This window comes from Triticum dicoccoides, chromosome 4A, assembly GCF_002162155.2.
Source record: "Triticum dicoccoides isolate Atlit2015 ecotype Zavitan chromosome 4A, WEW_v2.0, whole genome shotgun sequence".
Lineage (NCBI taxonomy): Eukaryota > Viridiplantae > Streptophyta > Magnoliopsida > Poales > Poaceae > Triticum > Triticum dicoccoides.
The window spans coordinates 472,891,257-472,903,526 of NC_041386.1; positions in this window are offsets into that span (position 1 = coordinate 472,891,257).

Here is a 12,270-nt window from a genome sequence, read left to right on the forward strand (position 1 = left end):
CCTGAAGATGTGGGTGGTTAAGAAGAATTAAATTCTCTTGTAGGGACAGGTCTCCAACCAGAAATCACAGTCTTCTGAAGACAATGCTGGGGACCTAAAACATCTTGTGGGACGCAAGATAAAGTGACAAAATGGTCTTACCATGTATTTCGTCCCAGGGTTTCTTGACGAGCATCCTATCTTACCAAACAACAATCTCAACTTTGATAGTATGCTTGTTCGTTATATGATTGTGCTTCACAATACTCTTGGTGAAGCTTATCCCGCTAGCTGCACTGTAAGGTACGACTCCGAAAGCTACTGAATGGATAATGGACAGTGGATGCACTAACCACATGAGCGGTGATCAAAGTCTTCTCATGGATTCAACCCTACGCCCATCCACTAAAAGCCACATCACATTCGCTGACAATGGTAAAAGCAAGGTATTGGGCCTAGGTAGAGTTGCTATCACACATGATCAGCACATGGATAAAGTGATGCTTGTAGAATCCCTTGGATACAACTTAATGTCTGTATCAATGCTTTGTGATTTGAACATGATATTGATATTTGGAAAATATCATTGCCTTGTGCTTATGGAAACTGACAAATCTCTAGTCTTCGAAGGTTATCGAAGAGGTGATCTGTATATGGTAGATTTCTCTGTAGGACCACAACTTGCCGTATGTCTTATAGCAAAAGATTCAGAGTGTTGGCTTTTGCATCGAAGGCTAGGACATGCGGGCATGAGGAACTTGCACACTCTCATGAAGAAGAAGAATATCATTGGCATCGAGGGCGTCAAGTTCAAGAAGGATCATCTATGTGGTGCTTGCGAAGCTGGGAAGATGACTAGGGCCAAGCATCCCTCAAAGACAATCATGACTACATCACACCCCTTCGAGCTGCTACACATGGACTTATTTGGCCCTACTCACTACTCTACCCTTACTACCACTGCACATCTTTATGGCTTCGTTATTGTTGATGTTTATTCAAGATACACCTGGGTGCACATAATTCTCTATAAGACTGAAGGGCAGGATGTCTTCAGATGATTCGCCAATTGCGCCATGAGCAACTATGGCGTCAAGATCAAGCACATTAGGAGTGACAATGGCAGAGAATTCAAGAACACTGACCTTGACACTTATCTTGATACACTGGGCATCACTCATGAGCTCTTTGCTCAATACACATCTCAGTAGAATGGCGTCGTGGAGCGCAAGAATAGAACCCTCATTGAGATGGCACGTACGATGCTTGATGAGTACAAGACTCCAAGAAAGTTCTGGCCTAAAGCCATTGATACTGCTTGCCACATCATCAACAGAGTTTATCTTCATAAGTTCTTCAAGAAGACATCCTATGAACTCCTGACTGGTAAGAAGCCAAACATTAGCTATTTCAAAGTCTTCGGTGCCAGGTGCTAGATCAAGGATCCACATCACACTTCAAAAATTGCACCGAAAGCACATGAAGGTTTTATGCTTGGTTACGGAAAGGATTCGAACACCTACAGAGTCTTCAACCTCTTTCACTATAAAGTGGTTGAAACTGTAGATGTGCGGTTCGATGAGACTAACGGCTTGCAAAGAGAGCACCTGCCAAATGTGCTAGATGAAGCTTCCCCTAGTGAATCTATCAAGCTTATGGGAACTGGAGAAATCATACCCACCGAGGAACAGGTAGAAGAAGAACTTGTCATTCCAGCACCCACTACACATGAAGACAATGCTCACTCCGAAGATAACGCCGAAGATGAAAATAGCAATCAACAAGAGCAAAGTCTTCGCCCTGTACATCCTCGGGTTGCCATTGAAGTTCAGATTGAGAAGATTATCAATGCACCTGGTCCTCTCACTCGATCAAGAGCAACACAACTAGCAAACTTCTATGGACACTTTGCATTTGTCTCTATATCCGAACCCAATAAAGTTGATGAAGCCTTCATGGAACCTGAATGGATTCAAGCTATGCAAGAAGAGCTTCAACGGTTTGAGCTGAACAATGTCTGGGAGTCAAATGTCCAGATCCTCGCAAGCACAATATTATTGGCGCTAAACGGATCTATCGCAACAAGCAAGATGAACATGGTCAAGTCGTTAGAAACAAGGCTCGTCTTGTTGCCCAAGGTTACACACAAGTGGAAGGAATTGACTTCGATGAAACCTTTGCTCCTATGGCTTGGCTTGAAGCCATTCGAATACTGCTAGCCTATGCTAACCACAACAACATTCTTCTGTACTAAATTGATGTGAAGAGTGCCTTCCTCAACGACAAAATTAAAGAAGAAGTGTATGTAGCTCATGAAGGAAATATGCCCTAGAGGCAATAATAATGTTCTTATTTATATTTCCTTATATCATGATAAATGTTTATTATTCATGCTAGAGTTATATTAACCGAAACTTAGTACATGTGTGAATACATAGACAAACAGAGTGTCCCTAGTATGCCTCTACTTGACTAGATCATTAATCAAAGATGGTTAAGTTTCCTAGCCATGGACATGTGTTGTCATTTGATGAATGGGATCACATCATTAGAGAATGATGTGTTGGACAAGACCCAGCCGTTAGCACTATGATCGTTTAGTTTATTGCTATTGCTTTCTTCATGACTTATACATGTTCCTCTGACTATGAGATTATGCAACTCCCGAATACTGAAGGAACACTTAGTGTGCTATCAAACATCAGAACATAACTGTGTGATTATAAAGATGCTCTATAGGTGTCTCAGATAGTGTTTGTTGAGTTGGCATAGATCGAGGTTAGGATTTGTCACTCCGTGTTTCGGAGAGGTATCTCTAGGCCCTCTCGGTAATGCACATCACTATAAGCCTTGCAAGCGATGTGACTAATGAGTTAGTTACGGGATGTTGAATTATGGAACGAGTAAAGAGACTTGCCGGTAATGAGATTGAACTAGGTATGATGATACCGACGATCGAATCTCAGGCAAGTAACATACCGATGACAAAGGGAACAACGTATGTTGTTGTGCGGTTTGACCGATAAAGATCTTCGTAGAATATGTAGGAGCCAATATGAGCATCCAGGTTCCACTATTGGTTATTGACCGGAGATGTGTCTCGGTCATGTCTACATAGTTCTCGAACCCGTAGGGTCTGCACGCTTAACGTTTGATGACAATTTGTATTATGAGTTATGTGATTTGATGACCGAAGGTTGTTCAGAGTCCCGGATGAGATCACAGACATGACGAGGAGTCTCAAAATGGTCGAGACGTAAAGATCAATATATTGGAAGGCTATATTAGGACATCAGAAAGGTTCTGAGTGATTCGGGTATTTTTCGAAGTACCGGAGAGTTACGGGAATTCGCCGGGGGAAGTAGTGGGCCTTAATGGGCCATACGGGAAAGGAGAGAAGGGCCTCAAGGGGTGGCCGCGCGCCCCCTCATGGCAAGTCCGAATTGGACTAGGGATGAGGCGGCGCCCCCCTCCTTTTCCTTCTATCTCTCCTTTTCCTTCTATCTCTCCTACTCCTTCCCTCTCTCCCGTCTTGGAAAAGGAAGGGGACTCCAACTAGGATTGAGAATCCTAGCTGGACTCCCCCTATAGGCGCGCCCCTCCTAGGCCGGCCTCCTCTTCCCCCTCCTTTATATACATGGGCAGGGGGACACCCCAAAGGCACTCCAAGATTTGTCTTAGCCGAGTGCGGTGCCCCCCTCTATAGATTTCCACCACGGTCATATTGTCGTAGTGCTTAGGCGAAGCCCTGCGCCGGTAACTTCATCATCACCGTCAACATGCCGTCATGCTGACGAAACTCTCCCTCGGCCTTAGCTGGATCTAGAGTTCGAGGGATGTCACCGAGCTGAACGTGTGCAGATCGCGGAGGTGCCGTGTGTTCGGTACTTGATCGATTGGATCGCGAAGACGTTCGAATATATCAACCGCGTTACTTAACGCTTCCGCTTTTGGTCTACGAGGGTACATGGACACACTCTTCCCGCTCGTTGCTATGCATATCCTAGATAGATCTTGCGCGATCGTAGGAATTTTTTTGAAATATTGCGTTCCCCAACAGTGGCATCCGAGACAGGTCTATGCGTAGATGTTATATGCACGAGTAGAACACAAAGGAGTTGTGGGCGTGGGTATATACATATTGCTTGCCGTCACTAGTTGTTTCTTGATTCGGCGGTATTGTTGGATGAAGCGGCCCAGACCGACATTACATGACCGCGTTCATGAGACTGGTTATATCGACGTGCTTTGCACAAAGGTGGCTGGCGAGTGTCAGTTTATCCAAGTTTAGTTGAATCGGATTTCAATGAACATGGTTCTTTCCGAAGATCAAAAATCAATCACTATACCACATTGTGGTTTTTATGCCGTAGGTAAGAATGGTTCTTGCTAAGCCCGTAGAAGCCACGTAAAACTTGCAACAACAAAGTAGAGGACGTCTAACTTGTTTTTGCAAGGCATGTTGTGATGTGATATGGTCAAGACGTGCTGATATATAATTTGTTGTATGAGATGATCATGTTTTGTAATAGTTATCGGCAACTGGCAGGAGCCATATGGTTGTCGCTTTATTGTATGAAATGTAATCGCCATGTAATTGCTTTGCTTTATCGCTAAGCGGTAGCAATAGTCGTAGAAGCAATAGTTGGCGAGACGAGAATGATGCTTCGATGGAGATCAAGGTGTGAAGCCAGTGATGATGGTGATCATGACGGTGCTTTGGAGATGGAGATCAAAGGCACAAGATGATGATGGTCATATCATATCACTTATTTGATTGTATGTGATGTTTATCCTTTATGCATCTTATTTTGCTTTGTTCAACGGTAGTATTATAAGATGATCCCTTACTAAAATTTCAAGGTATAAGTGTTCTCCGTGAGTATGCACCGTTGCGACAGTTCTTCGTGCTGAGACACCACGTGATGATCGGGTGTGATAAGCTCTACGTTCACATACAATGGGTGCAAACCAGTTTTGCACATGCAGAATACTCGGGTTAAACTTGACGAGCCTAGCATATGCAGATATGGCCTCGGAACACTGAGACCAAAAGGTCGAGTGTGAATTATATAGTAGATATGATCAACATAGTGATGTTCAGCTTTGAAAACTACTCCATCTCACGTGATGATTGGACATGGTTTAGTTGATATGGATCATGTGATCACTTAGATGATTAGAGGGATGTCTATCTAAGTGGGAGTTCTTAAGTAATATGATTAATTGAACTTTAATTTATCATGAACTTAGTCCGAAATGAGTATTTGCATATCTATGTTGTAGATCAATTGCTCGCGTATAGCTTCCCCATTTTATTTATGATATGTTCCTAGAAAAAATTATGTTGAAATATGTTAGTAGAAATGATGCGGACTAGCTCCGTGATCTGAAGATTATCCTCATTGCTGCATAGAAGAATTATGTCCTTGATGCACCGCTAGGTGATGGACCTATTGCAGGAGCAGATGTAGACGTTATGAACGTCTGGCAAGCTCGGTATGATGACTACTTGATAGTTTAGTGCGCCATGCTTTACGGCTTAGAACCGGGACTTCAAAAACGTTTTGAACGCCACAGAGCATATAAGATGTTCCAAGAGCTGAAATTGGTATTTCAGACTCATACCCGAGTCAAGAGGTATGAGACCTCTGACAAGTACTTTGCCTACAAGATGGAGGAGAATAGCTCAGCTAGTGAGCATGTGCTTAGAATGTCTGAGTACTACAATCACTTGAATCAAGTGGGAGTTAATCTTCCAGATAAGATAGTGATTGACAGATTTCTCTAGTCACCGTCACCAAGTTACTAGAAATTTGTGATGAACAATAATATGCAAGGGATGACGAAAACGATTCCCGAGCTCTTCGTGATACTGAAATTGGCGAAGGTAGAAATCAAGAAAAAGCATCAAGTGTTGATGGTTGACAAGACCACTAGTTTCAAGTAAAAGGGCAAGGGAAAGAAAGGGAACTTCAAGAAGAATGACAAGCAAGTTGCCACTCCCATGAAGAAGCCCAAACCTAGACCTAAGCCTGAAACTGAGTGCTTCTACTGCAAAGGGAATGGTCATTGGAAGCGGAACTACCCCAAATACTTGGTGAATAAGAAGGATGGCAGAGTGAACAAAAGTATATTTGATATACATGTTATTGATGTGTACTTTACTAGTGTTCATAGTAACCCCAGGGTATTTGATACCGGTTCAGTTGCTAAGATTAGTAACTCGAAACAGGAGTTGCAAAATGAACAGAGACTAGCTAAGGGCAAGGTGACGATGTGTGTTGGAAATGATTCCAAGGTTGATAAGATCGCCATCGCACACTCCTTTTACCTTCGGGATTGGTGTTGAACCTAAAATAAATGTTATTTGTGTTTGGGTTGAGCTTGAATATGATTGGATCATGTTTATTGCAGTACGGTTATTCATTTAAGTCAAAGAATAATTGTTGTTCTATTTACATGCATAAAACCTTCTATGGTCATACACTTAATATAAATGGTTTATTGAATCTCGATCATAGTGATACACATATTCATAATATTGATGCCAAAAGATGCAAAGTTGATAATGATAGTGCAACATACTTGTGGCACTGCCATTTAGGTCATATTGGTGTAAAGCGCATGAAGAAACTCCATGTGAATGGACTTTTGGAATCACTTGATGCTTTCAAACCATGCCTCATGGGCAAGATGACTAAGACTCCGTTCTCCGGAACAATGGAGCGAGCCACTGACTTATTGGAAATAATACATACCGATGTATGCGATCCGACGAGTGTTGAGGCTCGCGGCGGGTATCGTTATTTTCTGACCTTTACAGATGATTTGAGCAGATATGAGTATATCTACTTGATGAAACATAAGTCTGAAACATTTGAAAAGTTCAAAGAATTTCAGCGTGAAGTGGAAAATCATCGTAACAAGAAAATAAATTTTCTACAATCTGATTGTGGAGACGAAATATTTGAGTTACTAGTTTGGCCTTCAGTTGAAACAATGTCGACTAGTTTCACAACTGATGCCACCTGGAACAACACAACGTAATGGTGTGTCCGAACGTCGTAACCGTACTTTATTAGATATGGTGTGATCTATGATGTCTCTTACCGATTTACCACTAGCGTTTTGGGGTTATGCATTAGAGACAGTTGCATTCACGTTAAATAGGGCACCATCGAAATCCGTTGAGATGACACCGGATGAACTATGGTTTAGCAAGAAACCTAAGCTGTCATTTCTTAAAGTTTGGGATTGCAATGCTTATGTGAAAAAGGTTTCAAACTGATAAGCTCGAACCCAAATAGGAGAAGTGCGTCTTCATAGGATACCCAAAAGAAACTATTGGGTACACCTTCTATCACAGATCTGAAGGCAAGATTTTTGTTGCTAAGAATGAGTCCTTTCTAGAGAAGGAGTTTCTCTCAAAAGAGGTGAGTGGGAGGAAAATAGAACTTGATAAGGTAGTTGTACCTTCTCCCGAATTGGAAAGTAGTTCATCACAGAAATCAGTTCCAGTGATTCCTACACCAATTATTGAGGAAGCTAATGATGATGATCATGAAACTTCGGATCAAGTTACTACGGAACCCCGTAGGTATACCAGAGTATGATCCGCACCAAAGTGGTATGGTAATCCTGTTCTGGAAGTCATGTTACTTGACCATGACGAACCTATGAACTATGAGGAAGCGACGATGAGCCCAGATTCCGCAAAATGGCTTGAGGCCATGAAATCTGAGATGGGATCCATGTATGAGAACAAAGTGTGGACTTTGGTTGACTTGCCCGTTGATTGGCAAGCCGTAGAGAATAAATGTATCTTCAAGAGGAAGACAGACGCTGATAGTAGTGTTACTATCTACAAAGCTCGAATTGTCGCAAAAGGTTTTCGACAAGTTCAAGATGTTGACTACGATGAGATTTTCTCGCTCGTATCAATTCTTAAAGTATGTCCGAATCATGTTAGCAATTGCCACATTTTATGAAATCTGGAAAATGGATGTCAAAACTACATTCCTTAATAGATTTATTAAAGAAGAGTTGTATATGATACAACAAGAAGGTTTTATCAATCCTAAAGGTGCTAACAAAGTGTGCAAGCTCTAGCGATCCATCTACCGGCTGGTGCAAGCATCTCGGAGTTGGAATGTATGCTTTGATGAGTTGATCAAAGAATATAGTTTTATATAGACTTGCGGTGAAGCCTGTATTTACAAGAAAGTGAGTGGGAGTACTACAACATTTCTGATAAGTATATGTGAATGACATATTGTTGATCGAAAATGATGTAGAATTTTCTGGAAAGCGTAAAGGAGTATTTGAAAGGAGTTTTTCAAAAGAAATACCTCGGTAAAGCTACTTACATATTGGCATCAAGATCTATAGAGATAGATCAAGACGCTTGATAAGTTTTTTTAATGAGTACATACCTTGATAAGATTTTGAAGGAGTTCAAAATAGGTCAGTCAAAGAAGGAGTTCTTGCCTGATTTTTAAGGTGTGAAGTTGAGTAAAGACTCAAAACCCGACCACGGCAGAAAATAGAAAGAGAATGAAAAGTCATTCCCTATGCCTTAGTCATAGGTTCTATAAACTATGCTATGTTGTGTACCAAACCTATTGTGTACCTCACCATGAGTTTGGCAAGATGGTACAATAGTGATTCAGGAGTGGATCACTGGGCATTGGTCAAAATTATCCTTAGTGGAATAAGGAAATGTTTCTCCGTTATGGAGGTGACAAAGAGTTCGTCGTAAAGAGTTACGTTGATGCAAGCTTTGGCACCGATCTAGATGACTCTAAGTTTCGATCTAGATACATATTGAAAGTGGGAGAAATTAGCTAGAGTAGCTTCATGTAGAGTATTGTAAACATAGGAATTTGCAAAATACATACGGATATGAATGTTGCAGACCCGTGGACTAAAATTTCTCTCACAGGCAAAACATGATCATACCTTATTACTCTTGGGTGTTAATCACATAGCGAGGTGAACTAGATTATTGACTCTAGTAAACCTTTTGAGTGTTGGTCACATGGCAATATGAACTATGGGTGTTAGTCACATAAAGATGTGAACTATTGGTGTTAAATCACATGGCGATGTGAACTAGATTATTGACTCTAGTGCAAGTGGAAAACTGAAGGAAATATGACCTAGATGCAGTAATAAAGTTGTTATTTATATTTCCTTATATCATGATAAATGTTTATTATTCATGCTAGAATTGTATTAATCCGAAACTTAGTACATGTGTGAATACATAGACAAACAGAGTGTCCCTAGTATGCCTCTACTTGACTAGCTCGTTAATCAAAGATGGTTAAGTTTCCTAGCCATGGACATCTATTGTCATTTGATGAACGGGGTCACATCATTAGATGTGTTGGACAAGACCCATCCGTTAGCTTAGCACTATGATCGTTTAGTTTATTGCTATTGCTTTCTTCATGACTTATACATGTTCCTCTGACTATGAGATTATTCAATTCCCGAATACCAGAGGAATACTTAGTGTGCTATCAAAAGTCATAATGTAACTGGGTGATTATAAACATGCTCTACACGTGTCTCTGATAGTGTTTGTTGAGTTGGCATAGATCGAGATTAGGATTTGTCACTCTGTGTTTCGGAGAGGTATCTCTAGGCCCTCCCGGTAATGCACATCACTATAAGCCTTGCAAGCAATGTGACTAATGAGTTAGTTACGGGATGTTGCAATACGGAATGAGTAAAGAGACTTGCCGGTAACGATATTGAACTAGGTATGATGATACCGACGATCGAATCTCGGGCAAGTAACATACCGATGACAAAGGGAACAACGTATGTTGTTGTGCGGTTTGACCGATAAAGATCTTTGTAGAATATGTAGGAGCCAATATGAGCATCCAGGTTCCTCTATTGGTTATTGACCGAAGATGTGTCTTGGTCATGTCTACATAGTTCTCGAACCCGTAGGGTCCGCACGCTTAAAGTTTGATGACGATTTGTATTATGAGTTATGTGATTTGATGACCGAAGGTTGTTCGAAGTCCCGGATGAGATCACGGACATGACGAGGAGTCTCAAAATGGTCGAGACATAAAGATCGATATATTGGAAGGCTATATTCGGACATCGGAAAGGTTCTGAGTGATTCGGGTATTTTTCGGAGTTTCGGAGAGTTACGGGAATTCGCCGGGGGAAGTAGTGGGCCTTAATGGGCCATACGGGAAAGGAGAGAAGGGCCTCAAGGGGTGGCCGTGCGCCCCCCCATGGCATGTCCGAATTGGACTAGGGAGGGGGCGGTGCCCCCTCTCTTTCCTTCTCCATCTCCTACTCCTTCCCTCTCTCCCGTCTTGGAAAAGGAAGGGGACTCCAACTAGGATTGGGAATCCTAGTTGGACTCCCCCTATAGGCGCGCCCCTCCTAGGCCGGCCTCCTCTTCCCCCTCCTTTATATACGTGGGTAGCGGGCACCCCAATGGCACTCCAAGATTTGTCTTAGCCGTGTGCGGTGCCCCCCTCCATAAATTTCCACCTCGGTAATATTGTCGTAGTGCTTAGGCGAAGCCCTGTGTCGGTAACTTCATCATCACCGTCAACACGCCATCGTGCTGACGAAGTTCTCCCTCGGACTCAGCTAGATCTAGAGTTCGAGCGACGTCACCGAGCTGAATGTGTGCAGATCGCGGAGGTGCCATGCGTTCGGTACTTGATCGGTTGGATCGCGAAGATGTTCGACTATATCAACCGCGTTACTTAACGCTTCGGCTTTCGGTCTACGAGGGTACGTGGACATACTCTCCCCGCTTGTTGTGATGCATCTCCTAGATAGATCTTGCGTGATCATAGGATTTTTTTTGAAATACCGCGTTCCCCAACAACTCAACCCTGGTTTTGAAGATCCAAAGCGTCCTAATATGGTCTACAAACTCAACAAGGCACTGTTGGCCTCAAACAAGCACCTCGCGCTTGGTATGACATACTCAATGATTTTCTGAAGAGCAAAGCCTTCAAACCTGGTTCTCTGGATCCCACTCTCATCACGAAGACATATGATGGAGAACTGTTTGTATGCCAAATCTATGTGGATGACATTATGTTCGGCTGTACTGATAAGAGATACAATAATGAGTTTGGACATATGATGCAAGAGAAATATCATATGTCCATGATGGGAGAGTTGAAGTTCTTTCTTGGTCTTCAAATCCGTCAACAGAGAAATGGCATCTTCATATCACAAGAAAAATACCTCAAAGATTGCCTGAAGAAATTTGGAATGCAAGACTGCAAAAGGTACACGACGCCAATGCCAAACAAAGGCCAATTGGGCCCCAACGACAATGGTAAAGAGTTCGATCAAAAGGTATACCGCTCCATGATTGGTTCTTTATTGTATTTATGTGCATCTAGACCAAATATAATGCTTAGCGTTTGCATGTGTGCCCGATTCCAAGTGGCACCAAAGGATTCACATCACCTCGTGGTTAAGCGAATATTTTGATATTTGGCTCATACCCCAACGCTATGATTATGGTATCCAAAGGGCTCAAAGTTTGATCTAGTTGGATTTTCAGATGCTGATTATGCTGGTGATAAGATTGATCGCAAGTCCACATCAGACACATGTCACTTTCTTGGACGATCTCTTGTCTGTTGGTCTTCAAAGAAGCAGAACTGTGTATCACTCTCTAGTGCTGAATTTGAATACATTGTTGCTAGATCTTGCTGCGCTCAGCTTCTCTAGATGAAGCAAACCCTCAACGATTATGGCATCAACATGAAGCATGTGCCTCTGTACTGTGAAAATGAAATCACCATCAAGATCGCTCACAATCCAGTTTAGCATTCGAAGACAAAGCACATTCAGATCCGTCATCATTTTCTCAGAGATGACGTGTTGAAGGAAGACATTGATATCATTCACATCAACACAGAAGAGCAATTGACAGATATGTTCATGAAGCCTTTGGATGAGAAAAGGTTTTGCAAGCTGTGGTGTGAGCTAAATATCTTAGAATCCTCAAATGTCCTGTTAATGGAAACACATCCTAACGCTTATGCATATTGATGACTTAAGTGCGCAACACACGAAGTAACGTATATCTTCAATTCATGAAGACTTACCCTTTGAGTGTGAATACATTAATGTAGAATTTGACTTCGAAGCGCCACGATAATTGTGCGCTGTGTCTGGGTCTAATATTTCCTATACCGTTGGTAATGCCACCACCAACCTTTCTTGAAGATTTTTTATTTGGCGTCATGATTGCATTATCTTCATAATTGGTTTGACTTCAAC